Consider the following 17,229-nt stretch of genomic DNA (forward strand, 5'->3'; position numbering starts at 1 on the left):
AAACCCTCTGATTCAACTATCAGGTGAATAGTTCAATGTAGTTGTGCAAAATATGCAGCATTGAAGTCTTTGATCTTTTACCACTCAGTTCTCATTAACAATTATATAGTTTACACATGTAACTTCCCATGCACTGTGCTGAAAACATTTCCCTTAATATTCAGGATCATTAGATTCTCCTCATTCAAATTTGCTTATTCATTACATATTTTAGGATTTGGAATGGTTTTCTACCATCTAACTGCCACATGAAAAATAACATGCATGCACATGTTTTAAAAAAGAGAAAAGTACGTACCCTTCACAATTAATAGGGTAGGTTAATGTGAGGGTTTTCTGACAGGAACGTGTGAATTCATAACAAGATGCATTACAACCAGATTTTAGCATCCTGTCAAATGTGTTAGTAGAATTTAATGAATTCAAGTTCAGGTTTTGTAGTTCTCAAGTTTAACTATACCATCAATGGTATAAATTTGTACACAAATCATCAGGAAACATGTTTTTAAAGATATACGTACTGCCAAGTAATGAGAAATTATGAGGTAATTTATTACCATTCTTTTGGGGGGTGGGGTGGGGGAGAAAGCTGACTATCTATATCTCCCTCCCCAAATTCTTTTGGTAAGGTTTGTCTTACTGCTAGGCAGTATTGTTGTTATTCTTATTTATTTTATTGCCAGTTTTACTGATATACTTGCACTCAAAAATGTAGTGGCCTGTTTTTCAAATGGTCAAGAGTCTATGCACAGGAATTCAGAGGACTCTAAGGAAGAACTTGGTGGAACTTTATAATTATTGGCTGTCCATAATCATTAATACAGATGTCCCTAAAGTTCCAGTCTTTGCCCTGAATGGTATCCCTGGCATTGTACTGTCTTGTGGCTGATGAAGCAAGAAGGAGGATGACAGGAGAACTCACCGGTGATGGAAATCTTACCCTGAATTTGACTGACCAAGAGTTTCGTCACCACCACTATAGCTTTTGAAAAGATCTGATCAGCTGAACTGTTCCATGCTGTTGTGGTGAGCAACCTGATAAACATGGGTTGTTTATACACAGCGACAGAGTTGAGGTTTTACCCCACTGTGAGGCATTTGAGCTACTGTGTGGAAAAGGTAGCTGAGCCTTGAATCTAGCTGCAGAATCTGTGGTAGCAAGGCCATATCTGGAAGAAATAAATGTCAAATCTTTTCTGCCTTAGTTTCAGACCGTGACACTTCCAAAAGGGTGTAGAGGTCCTGGGAGATTACTAAGGGGCTTGAGTGACCTCTGAGTTAGATCCGTATCCCTCCTGCTAGTGAATGCCTATAGGGAAGTGCTGAAGCTACTTTTGGAGTTGATTGGCAATGCCTTCCTTGACAAGGAGATAATGGTGACTTCTTTTGAAATGACAGTGGTTGGAACGAAGAAACCACTTCTTGATGTAGATAACATCTCCAATTATTGCCAAATCTCAATCTTCTATTTTTAAGGAAGATTACTAAGAAAGCGATGGCATGTAAATGTCTGGAGTCTTCAGCTCTTCTTGGCTTTACTCAATTTGATTTTAGGCCTGGATACAGCATTGAAAATGCACTGGTGTATTGACAGATGACCCACTCTTAGGAATGGATAAAGATAAATTTCCATTCTGTTTTTTTTAGATCCCTTTCAGCTGCCTTCAGTTTGGTTGACCGGGAGGTGTTGTTGACATGCCTGTGGACTCCCGTAGGATTAGATAGTGTTGCTTGGGAGGGGCTGTGCTCCATTCTTTCCCAGAGGTTCCAGAAGACAGCATCAGACAATTGCTCTTATATCTTTCATGTGAGTTCTGTAGCAGGCCATTCTGTCACTGCTCCTGCTCAATGTATGGGGTAGGCAATTAGGAGGAGGATCAGGATATAGTGTTTTCAGTATGTTAAAGAAACCAAACTTTGTAACTCTATCTGATCTGGCTTGTGCAGTTGAAAAACTTACCCACTGTCTAACAAGGATTGTGCCTTCGGTGAGAGCGAGCTGGCAGAGACTAAGTCCAGTCAGAACTGGGATAATGCTTATAGGCTGAGGAAGCAATGGAAGGAAATGGTAAAGATTACATTAGCCCTCTGAATTGAGGGGGAATGTCCCCCAGTCATTCAGGATTACAATTTGGGAGTCTGGTTGGATCCCCAACTTCTCTGGATGTCCAGGTAACATCAGCTGCCTGATCTGCTTGTTATCATTTTCTGACTGGCAAGAAGACTATGTCCTTTTCTTTAGGAGATGGACTTTGCCACATGCCTGTGTTACCTCAAGGATGGATTACTACAGTGGTGAGCTGGAGCCGGTTCGCACCAGTTCGCTTGTCCCTCGGGACAACTGGTTCTAAAAGGACTTCTAAATTTAACAACTGGCCAAAAGTGGTGCCTTAGGCACCGACTCCGTGGGTGCTCCGGGGCTGGAGTACCCACGGGGAAAATTTGATGGGTGCAGAGCACTCACTAGCAGCTCCCTGCCCCGCGCCCAGCCCCAGCTCACCTCCGCTCCGCCTCCGTCTCCTCCCCTGAACGCGCTGCCATGCTCTGCTTCTCCGCCCCCTCTCCCCCCCCGCCCACAGCCCCGGCTTCCCACAAATCAACTGTTCGAGCAAGAAGCCGGGTGGCTGAGAAGCAAGTGGTGGCTTCGTGCTCAGGCCCAGGGAGGTGGAGGCGGAGCAGAGGGGAGCTGGGGCGGACGGGGCGTGAGGAGGGCCACCCACGCCGCAGCAGGTAACCTGGGGGAGGCGCAGGGGAACCGCTCCCCACCCCAGCTCACCTCTGCCACCCTGGGCCTGAGCGCGAAGCTGCCGCCTGCTTCTCAGCCCCCCCGGCTTCCCGCGCAAACAGCTGATTCACGGGAAGCCGGGGGAGGGGGCGGAGAAGCAGGGCGGGGCAGCGTGTTCAGGGGCTGAGGCGGAGTGGAGCGGACTTGAGCTGGGGCCAGGTGTGGGGCGGGGAGCTGCCGGTGGGTGCTCTGCACCCACCAAATTTTCCCCATGAGCGCTCTGGCCCTGGAGCACCCACATAGTCAGCGCCTAAGGCGCCACTTTTGATGTGATCAGTGGGGGGAGCGGCCGCTCCCCCCCTAGCTACGCTCCCCTGCCCCTAGGACCCAGAGGGACCTGCCGGATGCTTCCTGGGAGCTGCCCCAGGTAAGCACCACCAGGACTCCCCACCTCACCCCAGCAGGTCCCTCTGGCTCTTAGGGGCGGGTGGACATCTACTACGGTGGCCCATGAGACCCTCCTGCCCACTTCTGGGGGCAGTCAAGGGACGGGGGAGGGGGTGGATGGGGCAGAGGTCCGGGGGTTGGGGGCCTCAAGGAACGCAGAGGGTTGGATGAGGCAGGAATCCCCGGGGAGTGGGGGTAGGCCACGACTCCCTCGTGGGGTGAGGAGGGAACCCGTTGTTAAGATTTTGGCAGCTCATCACTGGATTACTGTAATATGCCATACAAGGGGCTGACCTTAAGAACATTTGGAAATTGCAGCTACTGCTGAATGAGGCTGTCTGGAATGTCACATAGACAGCACCATAATCTGTCCTGCCAGCAAACTGATTTCTGGATGGAGCTTAAGAAGCTGGTGTTGGCCCACTATGTAAAGGCCTAAATGGTTTGGTCCCTGACTGTTTGAAAGCCTGCTGCTCTCCTGTGAAATGTTCCAGTGTTGCTGCCAGTGGAGGTACTTGAGGTTACAATCCCTGATTTTAAATGAGATGGGGATTGTGGCAGGTATTCTCCAGCAAAGGCTCCCAACTCTGGAATTCATATTTTCCTTTGTTCCAACTGAGCACTGATCAAGGGATGCTCATATGCTTCCTGACACTTTTCCTAGGACTTGGGGGAAGGATGTTGAATAGCATTGGAAGGGGAAGGAGACATTTACTTAGATGGGGATGGGAGGCCCTTTCAGAGTCATTTTTGCCTGCTGAATTGCAGATCTATGTATAATTATTATTCTGTGCCTAGAACACTGAACAGGTGCTTTTATAAATATGACCAAATCAGTCTCTCCTCACAGATTCAGTAAGGTACCTAAACAGTGAGCTGGGATAGAACGTCTTCCTGAGTAAAATAGTATTCCAGTCTGGGGTCTCTGTGCAACACCCTAAGGTTGGGGAGTTTAAGATGCTGACTTATTTACAGCAAACCTTCTCAGGTCTTTATCATTTCAATTTAAGTTGAACAACAAGTTAGGGCATTAACCTCTGTTTAAAAAAAAAAGTCATTTCTTTTCAAAATGTGCTTTCAGCGTGTGCGTATAACCTACACACCTTCTGGGTGTGGTGTTCTGTCCCAGCTAGTGGCACCAAGACACTTAAAGAGAGATAAATGAGTCTGCTCTATAGCCTTAGCTAACAGGCAGTTGGCTTTTAGCTCATGCGCTGGGGGCTCATGCACTAAGCTCCAGAGGTCCTGGTTTGATCCTGCCCGCCGACGACCGGGGTCTGTAGGTGTTACGTGTGCACACACACACAGAACACGAAGATTTCAGATAATTGCAAATAATTTTATTTAAAGGAACTTTAGTTACCATTTCAGAGGTGCTAGTTAACAATTCTGAACCCTGAATTAAACTCATGCTCTCACTTCTTCAAATCCTTTAATAAAGAGTTGACTAACATATACAGGAATATGAGCAGCTCTTCACATATAGCTTTGTTGTTTTGCTTTGTTTGTCATACACAGTGAAATGCTTCAGTATCAATCTGATTGGCAGGTCAGTGGGAATTCTGCTGATGAACAGTTATGACATATAGCAATGTATGGCAGGCAACATATAGGCCAAATCCTGCCTAGACTTACATCTGGTTTGACAACATTGACTTCAGCAGGCTGCACATGATGAGGACAGAATCTGACCTCTGCTGTTAATCATGGGGAAAATAGTCTTTTTTTTAAGTTGCACAAATAGCACTGAAGACCTTGTTTCGCCTGCAGAATCTTTATCACAGGTGATATTATCCTAGAGAATCATATCAAAGAGTTAAAGGCCAGAAGGGACCACCAGAACATCTAGTCTGGCCTCCCGGGTATGTCACAGGCCACAAACCACCAAGATGGAAAGAACCCAATATGACTCTCGGAGCTCGTGTTCAATTTGTAGGTCAAGTCATTCAAAAAAAATGACCCCAATCTGGGCTGCTGTAAATCATTTTACACTAGCTGAAGATTGGGACCAACCTACAGTTATCTTTTTCCAAAGATCCAACCATCTATTTCCTTTTTCACTAGTGCTGTAGTTCTCTTCATCTGTTGCTCACCCTTTAATAGCACTATGGTATGTACTGCAGTTTTTCTACTTCACAGAATAATAGAAAGTAGAGGTGTAAAAGATCTCCTAGGTCATCTAGTCCATCCTCCGACAATGCAGAATTGCTCCCTGCAGTACGGTTATTAATACATTGTCCAGTCTAGTTTTAAATGTCACAAGTGATGGGGCTGCACCACTTCTCTTGGGATATTTCTTCACAGCCTAATAGATTTGACTGTCGGGAAGTCTTACTTAATACTTGATCTGAATTTTCCCTTACTCAGTTTTATCCCAGTTATAACTCTTGTACTGCTACAAATAACTCTTCCCTTTCAATGTAGACAGGAACAAGAAGCATGGGCAACCAAATATGGTAGCTACAAAAGCACTGTAAATGCTTCATTAATGATAAGCCATAAGACGTACAGAAGGGTCAGTTCAGCTTCTCTCAAAGTACCTTCCAGCACAGTTTACACCCTTCAGATATATTTATCTTATTTATTTGGATTTCTACAACCTGTGGAACTCTTTGCCAAAGGATGATTTAAAGGCCAAAACTATAACACAGTTTTATAAAGAAGTAGATAAGTTGATGGAGGATAGGTCCATCAATGGCTATTAGCCAGGATGGGCAGGGATGGTGTCCCTAGCCTCTGTTTGCCAGAGGCTGGGAGTGGGCGGCAGGGGTGGATAACTTGGTGATTGCCTGTTTTGTTCATTCCCTCTGGGGCACCTGGCATTGGCCGCTATTGGAAGACAGGATACTGGGCTAGATGGACCTTTGGTCTGACCCAGTATGGCTGTTCTTATGTTCTAAAACAAAAACATATATGTAGACTGTTATAATTTTCCCCATAAAGTTTAAGTGATACATTTTAAGGTCTTTTAGCTTCTGATCCAATGGAAAAACTCCCACTAAATGAAATAGGCTTTGACTTAAATCTTTATTTTCTTGTAAAGTTAGTAAGAACTATTAATAAGTTAGTGGCCATACTGGGGTCAGACCAATGGTTCCTCTAGCCCAGTATCCTGCCTTCTGACAATGGCCAGTACCAGATGCTTCAAAGGGAGTGAACAGAACAGGCCAATTATCAACTGATCATCCCCTGTTCAGTCCCAGCATCTGGCAGTCAGAGGCTAATGGACATCCACAGCATGGGGTTATATCGCTGTGCACCTCAGCTAATAGCCGTTGATAGACCTATCCTCCATGAATGTACTTAGTTATATTTTGAACCCCATTATAGTTTTGGCTTTCACAACATCCCCTAGCTATGAGTTCTACTGGTTGACTATGCATTCTGTGAAGAAGTACTTCCTTTTATTTGTTTTAAACCTGCTGCCTCTTAATTTTATGGGGCAACCTCTGTTTCTTGTGTTATGTAAAGGGATAAATAACACTTCCTTATTCACTTTTTCGACAACATTCATGATTTTATAGACCTCTATCATATCCCTCCTTAGTCATCTTTTTTCCAAGCTGAACAGTCCCAGTTTTATTAATCTTTCCTCATATGGAAGCTGTTCCATACCCCTAATCATTTTTGTTGTCCTTCTCTGTATCTTGTCCGATTCTAATATTTTTTTTGAGATAGGGTGACCAGAACTACACTCAATATTCAAGGTGTAGGCAGACCATGGATTTATATAATGGTATTATGACATTGTCTATCTATCCATTACCTAATGGTTCCAAACATTCTATTCACTTTTTTGACTGCCATTGCATATGGAGTGGCTGTTTTCAGAGAACGATCCACAATGACTCCAAGATCTCTTTCTTGAGTGGTAACAGCTAATGTATACAGCATCATTTTGTATGTATAGTTGGAATTATGTTTTTCAATGTGAATTACTTTGCATTTATCAACATTGAATTTCACTTGCCATTTTGTTGCCCAGTCACCCTTTGTAACTCTTTGCAATCAGCTTTGGACTTAACTGTCTTGAGTAATTTTGTATCACTTGCAAACTTTGCCACCTCACTGATTAACCCTTTTTCCAGATCATTTTTGAATATGTTGAACAGCATTGGTCCTAGTGCAGACTCCTGGGGGACACCACTATTTACCAATTTCCATAGTTAAAATTAACCATTTATTCCTACCCTTTGTTCCCTGTTGTGACTGGGTTCCAGGGGTGCAACCTGGACTGTGCGATTGATGAGCCCTCTGTCCCACCAACCTGGGGTACCCTTTTACTCCGTGATGCTGTTGCCAAGCTACAAACCTCTGACAGGTGCTGCACTTACACAGACATCCACTGGCAGTGACATAACCAACTGAGTTACATGAATTCTTTCCCCAGCTACTCATGAACCAACAATAGAGAGGCTCTAGCCAATTCCCCACAGCTGCCCAGCCTTGCACCCCAGAACTGTATCATCTTGCACTGGTCAGAAAGCTGACCTTTGTAAGTTCATTAACCACTCCGCCCCTTCATTGATGTGGAGTTGGACACACACTAGCCTTTTTAAATTGATGTAACTTTAGTGCTTTCATGGCCAAGTTGGCGTATGCTCTGCAGGCAGCTCCGACCAAGAAAAGGTGTGCACAGGAACGCAGCAGGGAAAGTCCCTTCCACCCCAGGGCAGAGGTGAAAGTACGCCAGTACGGTCTGGTACGGCATACCGGCAAGAGCCAGTAGGCCATGCCGGACCGGATCAGCTTCCCCAGGCTGGCACTTTAAAGGGCCCCGGGCTCCCCGCAGTGGCCGGAGCCCTGGGCCCTTTAAAGCGCCGTCTGAGCCCCGCTGCTGGAGCCTGGGGTAGAGGCGGCAGGGCTCCAGCCTCGCTTTAAAGGGCCCTGGGCTCCAGCTGCTGTGGGGAGCCCTGGGCCCTTAAAAGTGCCCCCGAGTCCCACTGCTGGAGCCCCGGGGTAGCAGTGGCAGGGCTCTGGGGCTGATTTAAAGGGCCCATGTATTTAAAGGCCACACCTCTTCTGGGCAAGGCCACGCCTCTTCCGGGCGAGGTCATGCCCCCTGCGCAGGACTCCGGAGTACCAGTAAGTCCTTTAAGTTACTTTCACCCCTTCCCCAGGGGCACCTGTTCCAAACCCCCCAGAGTGAACACACACCCACCGGAAAAGTACAATGAATATGGGAAAGGGAAATATTTATTTACAGAGGGATGAAAGGAGAAAACCAACAGGGGGAAATATAGGGGGAACAGTAAAACAGGGTTGCATTCAACTCCAGGCCCCACAGGCCCAGTGGTAGCACAGTCTGAAAGGGCAAACCCTGAGCAATGTGTCTGCACACAGAGTTCAAGAGTCCTGGGCAAAGTTCCAGCCCAGTGGTGAGTCTTGGGTGCTCCTGGTCATCTTCGGTGGTAATGAACTTTCCCCAACAAACCCCTCCGGTGCCCTCTTCTGCCGCTCTCTGCAAAGCCACACAAAGCGACCACCTCCCCACTTAACCAGCTAGCAGCCTCCCTCCTTACTACCAATGCAAAGTAACAAGCCCCAGTACTTACAGCCCCTGCGGCTCTGGACAGCAGTGATACTAGGTCCAGCTCTGGTTTTTCTTTCTCAGGTGATTCATCCCTGGCACAGTGCTCCTCCTTTCTCCTGTCCTGGGGTGTCCCCGATCGGCTGCTCTGTCCTTCCGAAGGCTTCAGGCAGGTTCTTGGCTCCTTTTTTCCCTGAAGGCCCGCTTCCCGCAGCCCTTCTGTCTGGAGTTTCAGACACACACACCCTGTCACTCTCCCCTCTCTCTCTGCTCCCCCTCCCACTAATAGCAATTCCTCCTTCTGGAACAATCAGCACTTCCCCCTCAGGAAAACTATTTAAAGGGCCATGCTCTCTAAACCACAAAGGGGTTACACTGAGGTGAGATTTCCCAAGCACTTCAACCAAAACACACTGTTTTAGGTAAAATGTAAAATTGATTTTAAGTGCTTATAAGTAGTGAGCGTAGAGCTCAAAGTTGGTTACCTAAGAAATAAAAGTAAATTCACAGTTTGAGTTCTATAAACTAAACAGGATTTCAATCAAGCAGTGTCTCACCCCGATAGATGGCACAAACAGGTCACAGATCTTCAACACACAGGCTGGAACTGCCGTCTAGCCCCAATTCAAATTCTTTGTCCTCCGGACCTGTTTCCAGGTGTTGAGTTGTGGGGGGAGTGACTGTCAAATCATTATGTCACTTCTCTTTATAGTTTCTTTCAGCTTGCTGGAAAGATCTTTTGCTATGACGTGGATCAAGCAGTCTCCATTGTGTACATGCTCTCTCTGAGAAGTCTTTTGAGATGCTTGTTGGGAAAGTGGATTCCCTTCAACGGGCCATCAGTGTGTCTGGCTGCTCCATTGTTGTACCTCAAAAGTCTGGTTGTGGGTTTTCCCAAGCTCACAACATATTTCAGTAACACACACATACAATGATAGCACACACAATCCAACAGGATATTAATGTTCAATAGATCAAGACTTTTAAAGTGATACCTCACAAGGCATACTTTGTACAAAACATATCCTAATGATATTACTGCGGTGAATATGGGGGTTCCAGGATGTTGCTTTGAGGTATAGAGTGCCACACCTGTCTTTTAACCAGTTACTGATCCATGAGAGGACCTTCCCTCTTATCCCATGACTGCATATTTTGCTTAAGAGCTTTTGTTGAGGGACCTTATCAAAGGCTTTCTCAAAGTCCAAGTACACTATATCCATTGGATCACTCTTGTCCACATGTTTGTTGATCCTCTCCAAGAATTCTGGTAGATTGGTGAGGATTTATTTCCCTTTACAAAAGTCATGTTGACTCTTCCCCAACAAATCATGTTCATCTATGTGTCTGATAATTCTGTTCTTTAGTATAGTTTTGTGCAATTTGCCTGGTACTAAAGTCAGGCTTACTGGCATGTAATTGCCAGGATCACCTCTGGAGTATTTATTAAAAATTGGTGTCATGTTAGCTATTCTCCAGTCATCTGGTACAGAAGCTGATTTAAATGATAAAAAAATGAGGAGTCCTTGTGGCACCTTAGAGACTAACAAATTTATTTGGGCATAAGTTTTTGTGGGCTATAACCCACTTCATCAGATGCACGGATTAATCCAGATGAAGTGGGTTAGCCCACGAAAGCTTATGCTCAAATAAATTTGTTAGTTGCTAAAAGAAAAGGAGTACTTGTGGCACCTTAGAGACTAACCAATTTATTTGAGCATGAGCTTTCGTGAGCTACAGCTCACAAGTGCCACAAGGACTCCTCATTGATTTTGCTGATACAGACTAACACGGCTACCCCTCTGAAACCTGTTTAAATGATAAATTACATATCACTATTAGTAGTTCTTTAATTTTGTATCTGAGTTCCTTCAGAACTCTAGGGTGAATACAGTCCGGTACTGGTGACTTATTACTGTTTAATTTATCAATTAGTTCCAAAATCTCTTCTATTAAAATCTTAATCAGGGACAGTTCCTCAGATTGGTCATCTAAAAAGAATGTCTCAAGTGTGGGACTCTCTCTCTCTCATCCTCTACAGTGAAGACCAATTCAAAGAATCCATTTAGCTTCTCTTCAAAGGCTTTGTCTTCCTTGAGTTCTTCTTTAGCACCTCGACCATCCTGTTCACCACTGATTATTTCACACTTCCTGCTTCAGATATATTTAATTTTTTATGTTAGTTTTTGAGTCTTTTGCTAGTTGTTAATCCCAGAATCATTTTTGTTTCTCTTCTCCAAACTCCCTTCCATTTGTTTATATCTGACTGTCAAAGAGAGGCCCTGTCAAGGTTCCTCCCCCATTCTGAACTCTAGGGTACAGATGTGGGGACCTGCATGAAAAACCTCCTAAGCTTATCTTTACCAGCTTAGGTCAAAACTTCCCCAAGGTACAAAGTATTCCACCCGTGGTCCTTAGAATGGCCACTACCACCACCAAACTAATACTGGTTACTGGGGAAGAGCTGTTTGGACGCGTCTTTCCCCCCAAAATACTTCCCAAAACCTTGCACCCCACTTCCTGGACAAGGTTTGGTAAAAAGCCTCACCAATTTGCCTAGGTGACTACAGACCCAGACCCTTGGATCTTAAGAACAATGAACAATCCTCCCAACACTCGCACCCCCCCTTTCCTGGGAAATGTTGGATAAAAAGCCTCACCAATTTGCATAGGTGACCACAGACCCAAACCCTTGGATCTGAGAACAATGAAAAAGCATTCAGTTTTCTTACAAGAAGACTTTTAATAAAAATAGAAGTAAATAGAAATAAAGAAATCCCCCCTGTAAAATCAGGATGGTAGATATCTTACAGGGTAATTAGATTCAAAAACATAGAGAACCCCTCTAGGCAAAACCTTAAGTTACAAAAAAGATACACAGACAGAAATAGTTATTCTATTCAGCACAATTCTTTTCTCAGCCATTTAAAGAAATCATAATCTAACACATACCTAGCTAGATTACTTACTAAAAGTTCTAAGACTCCATTCCTGGTCTATCCCCGGCAGAAACCAGCATATAGACAGACACAGACCCTTTGTTTCTCTCCCTCCTCCCAACTTTTGAAAGTATCTTGTCTCCTCATTGGTCATTTTGGTCAGGTGCCAGCAAGGTTACCTTTAGCTTCTTAACCCTTTACAGGTGAGAGGAGCTTTCCCCTGGCCAGGAGGGATTTCAAAGGGGTTTACCCTTCCCTTTATATTTATGACAGGCCCAGAAAGGAATAAATATTCCTACTGCAGTCATAGCAGATCTTCATAGACAAGATCTGAAGAAGTGGGTATTTTACCCACAAAAGCTTCTGCCCAAGTAAATCTGTTAGTCTTTAAGGTGCCATCGGACTCCTCGTTGTTTTTGTGAATGCAGACTAACATGGCTATCCTTCTGATAATAGACAGGATCTGTTCTCTCCCCTGTTCTATGGCATAATTCTAGGCAATCGCAACCACAAATTTTATGAGTTTTTTGCTCCCACATTGTATTAGTGCTAATTTGATATTATCTACCGTCTCCCTGGCTATTCCCCCCCCCTCACACACACACACACACACACACACTCTTCTCCACTATTCTTCAGGTTTCTCTTTCTCACTATGTGTGCACCACATGATTTTTCCCCATCTATATTAATTTGCACTTTTCCAGCCAAAATCACATTTCTAACCTTACAAGGACCCTTTATATTCTTTTCCTGTCCTTTTTGATGTTTGCACCACCACACAGTTTGATTAATATCAAGTTTGTTTTAAAGAGAAAAGGTGAAATCCTGTCTCTATTGAAGTCAGTGTGAGTTTTGCCATTGACTTCGGTGGGGCCAGCATTTCACACAAAAGTGTCCCTTGTTTTTGCAGGCTTTGTGGGCAAAGTTCTGCTCTGGGATCAAATTTGGGACAAGTCAAGCTTGCTACAAATGTGCACATCTATAGAACCACTGTTACACCAACTCTATGGTATGGAAGTGAAACACGGCTGCCAAGGAAGGGTGAAGAACAGAAATCAATGTTTTTGATGCTCATTTTGGTCAGCTGCTCAATATCAAATGGCAGGACAAAATCAGAACTGAGGCTATTCAAAGCCAAACCCAGCAACTGCCCTTGTGTTTTTTGACGTTTTTCAACAAAAACTTGAAAAAATGTATTCAAAAGCAGGCATTTCCGAGGAAAATATCCATTTTTTGAAAAGCCATTTTGCATCAAAAAGGTTTTGATGGAAAATATTTGACTAACTCTACCTCATGCTCAGGAAGGGTTATATAATTACTGGTGGAGTTAAGGATCCTATATTTATATCTATTGCCTTGATGCCATATCTATTGCCTTGATGCTTTAGAGGAGAGAGAAGCTGGGGAGAATGTCTGCTAAGAGCCATTTTTCATCTGTGTACTTTCATTCATCCATTGTATTGTATATTTATTTTCTTGGTTTGTTTTAGCTTTTGTTTGTTTGCTTGTTTGTTTTGGTTTTTGGAGTACTGTTTGTACTTAGTAACCATAACATGTTCTAGAATAAACCCAAACTAGCATGGATGCTTGCACCACAAACACGTAGGTAAAGTATTGCTCTTCACTCCCCATCACAGCAGTTATTTTTATAGAAATAGGTGTAATAAGGACTCTGCAGTATGGATCTAAGAGCAGAATGTTGCTCTCAGTCCTGGGTTAACTGATATTATAGGAATATGAAATTTCAAAAGAGCCAGCACATAAAATCTTGTTAAAATTTTGGCTGGAATGCTCTCCTTTTACCTTGAATAATTTTGTAAGATGGAGATCACAAACAGAACAATGCACAGCAAGAGTTGTCTGAAATTAAGCTAGATAAATCTTGCAAGGAAAGGGGCAGGGGAGGCAGTGCTTCCTGGGTTTTTGAATCCATTTAAAGATATTTTCCTTTTAGAATATGAACCCCCCCTACCCCCAAAGGTTTTCTGAATCATAAAGTTAGTGATTATCGTGTTCAAAGGAATGAAACAGTCTTGATAAAAATTGCCACTACACCCCAGACAGAATAAATGATTAGGAGGAGTGTTACATGGTTAGCTTCGCCTAATGCTAAACTACCCGATCTCTTTACCATTGCCCATCTAAATATGTGGTTTGGACTGGCTTGATTTTTATATTAAACATACTCTGAATCTCCCACTGAAATGTGCTAGTACTCTTCTCCAGAGCCAGATTCTCACAGGAACTTTGTCCCTAATGTAATCATTAAACCAAAAAAATGTACGTTAAGAGCAGAGGAACTTTTCCAGTGAAACACTGCATTCTTGTTCTACTGTGATAGTCTAGATACAGCTGAAGGGGTGGGGGAATTGAGAACTTTGTGGGTGTAGAACTGAATTTCAGAACCAGCTTCAGATGAATACTGTACCATGGTTTGCTATCATGAAGGAGCTGCAGCCTGTTGTTGTCTAGCTGGCAGAGGTCTGCCTAATATTATGTGTTTGCAGTGTTCTTGTAGCTGTGTCAATCCCAGCATATCAAAGACAAGGTGGAGGAGGTAATATTAGATCTGAACAAGAGCTCTCTGGAGCTTGTCTCTTTCACCAACAGAAGTTGGTCCAAGAAAATATATTACCTCCTCCACCTTATCCTTCTAATAGTACTAGATGAGGAATGTCTGAAAAGGTTGAGGAGGCATTTTCTATTGCTAATTTATAGCTGCAAGGCACCTTTTGTCATGATCAAGTGTTATGTTTTTGTAAAAATTATGCACTAGGCACAACAAGCTGGAGTGTGCTTTTTTAAAATTCACTTCAAGCAGGCAGTGGCCTATTCCTTGAAGACAGAATGTAGCTAATAATTGCCAAGTCTGAGTGAGAAGGGAAAAAAAATCACTGTGGCTTTTAAATATGACTATGAATAGTAAAACTCTTCAGCTCGACTACATAAAACCAGAAACAAAAGGAAACTTGAATTACACCAGCAGCATCTTAATAGCTGCAATTATCAGCTGGCCTAGCAGTTGGAGTTTCACACCCATCAGAGCCTGAGGTAAAAGATGTCAGGGGGATAGAGTGAAAGCCCTGCCTGAAAATGCAAAATCACAGTGCATTCACTTGCTAAAAGACTTGGATGAGCTACCCACTTTGGTCTTTGTACTCTTTTAAATACAGCCATCTAGTTGTCTTGGAGACGGGCACGTGGAAAATAAGAAAAAGCTCTCAATATATTCTCATCCCCAACCTTATAATCCCCTGGTTACGGATCAGCTAAGTAATATTCTAAATAGAAAATGTATAAATATTAACCTGACAAACTGCTCTGCTTAAGTCAATGACACATGGATAAAAGATGTGGGTAACAAGAGGTTTATTACAATGTTCCAGTTCAACTGTAGCAGGAATGATGGGAATGGGGAAAATAACATCACTTTTAAAATAAAAAGGGTAGAAACATATAAACACTGAGGTGCATTTGAAACGATTCAATTCCACTAGAAATCTCAGCAGCAAACTAAATTGATTAACTTGTAGTGATAATTGATAACTGTAGTTAAAATTTATTTGCTACTAGAAGGTCCTACTGTGCATTGCATATAGATGTAAATCTGGGCGCTGATCCTGCTGTTTTTGAAGTCATTAGTAAAACTTCCATCTACTTCAAAGGGGAGAAGGATAGGCTCTTAGGGCCAGATTTTTAAAGGTATTAAGGTGCCTAAATACCTTTAAAAGTTTGGGCCTTAGGTTTATATGAAGGAAGGAGACAATGTGCCTGGTGATATGCCCAGCACCCTAGTAATTCTAAATTCAGCAGCCCTAAAATGGAACTTGGAAAGATTACTGAAAAGTTTTATTGATTATAATCTCTTATTAATTACTTTCAAGATCTTCAAGCAAAACTGGAAAACTTTATTTACTTCTTCACTGAATATGGTAAGCTTGGACACGTATGATTCAATTAATAACATCTGCTAACACTTTTGTACAGTGCTTTTTTGGGCACACATAAAAAGTAAGGCCAAGATTTTCAGAAGTGACTAGTGATTTTTGAGTAACTTAATGATTGGCGCCCAATGTTAGATACCTTAAAAGAGATGGCCTCTCAAACAATACTTGCATGCAGTGGAATGTATTTTCCACTGCATGCATCCGATGAAGTGAGCTGTAGCTCACGAAAGCTTATGCTCAAATAAATTTGTTAGTCTCTAAGGTGCCACAAGTACTCCTTTTCTTTTTGCGGATACAGACTAACACGGCTGCTACTCTGAAACCTGTCATTATGCAAGGCACTGAATTTAGCCGTATGGAGTGGAAATCTATCAACTTCATGAAAAAACTTGTACAGATACAGACAGACACATCTTCCTTTCCAAATGCAAACAGATGGATATCATACCAAAAGGACTGAAGGTAAAAAATCCATTACAATCTACATACCACACAGACTATGCTGACAGATTGTGCCACACACTCTCAAAGAAACTGCACAACCACCTGATCAACATCATCTACAGCAAATAGGGAAAGATTAAGAATGAGCTCTCAAAACTGGATACTCTCATAAAAAAACAACCTTCCACACAAACTTCCTCGTGGCTGGACTTTACAAAAACTAGACAAGCCATTTACAACACACACTTTGCTTCTCTACAAAAGAAAAAGGACACTAAACTATCTAAATTACTACATGCCACAAGGGGCCACAGCAGTCGTCATCATGAATAGGTTGGAATATGAACAAGAGGCAGCTCTCCAACACCACTTTCTACAAGCCATTACCCTCTGATCCCACTGAAGGTTACAAAAAAAAAACTACACCATCTGCTCAAGAAACTCCCTGAAAAAGCACAAGAAAAAATCTGCACAGACACACCCCTGGAACCCCGACCAGGGGTATTCTATCTGCTACCCAAGATCCATAAACCTGGAAATCCTGGATGTCCCATCATCTCAGGCATTGGCACCCTGACAGCAGGATTGTCTGGCTATGTAGACTCCCTCCTCAGGCCCTACACTACCAGCACTCCCAGCTATCTTCGAGACACCACTGACTTCCTGAGGAAACTACAATCCATCGGTGATCTTCCTGATGACACCATCCTGGCCACTATGGATGTAGAAGCCCTCTACACCAACATTCCACACAAAGATGGACTACAAACCATCAGGAACACTATCCCCGATAATGTCATGGCAAACGTGGTGGCTGAACTTTGTAACTTTGTCCTCACCCACAACTATTTCACATTTGGGGACCATGTATACCTTCAAATCAGCGGCACTGCTATGGGTACCCGCATGGCCCCACAGTATGCCAGCATTTTAATGGCTAATTTAGAACAACGCTTCCTCAGCTCTCATCCCCTAATGCCCCTACTCTACTTATGTTACATTGATGACATCTTCATCATCTGGACCCATGGAAAAGAAGCTCTTGAGGAATTCCACCATGATTTCAATAATTTCCATCCCAACATCAACCTCAGCCTGGACCAGTCCACACAAGAGATCCACTTCCTGGACACTATGGTGCTAATAAGCAATTGTCACATAAACACCACCCTATACCGGAAACCTACTGACCGC

Source organism: Eretmochelys imbricata, chromosome 3 (genome assembly GCF_965152235.1).
Source record: "Eretmochelys imbricata isolate rEreImb1 chromosome 3, rEreImb1.hap1, whole genome shotgun sequence".
In the NCBI taxonomy this organism is placed as follows: Eukaryota; Metazoa; Chordata; order Testudines; family Cheloniidae; genus Eretmochelys; species Eretmochelys imbricata.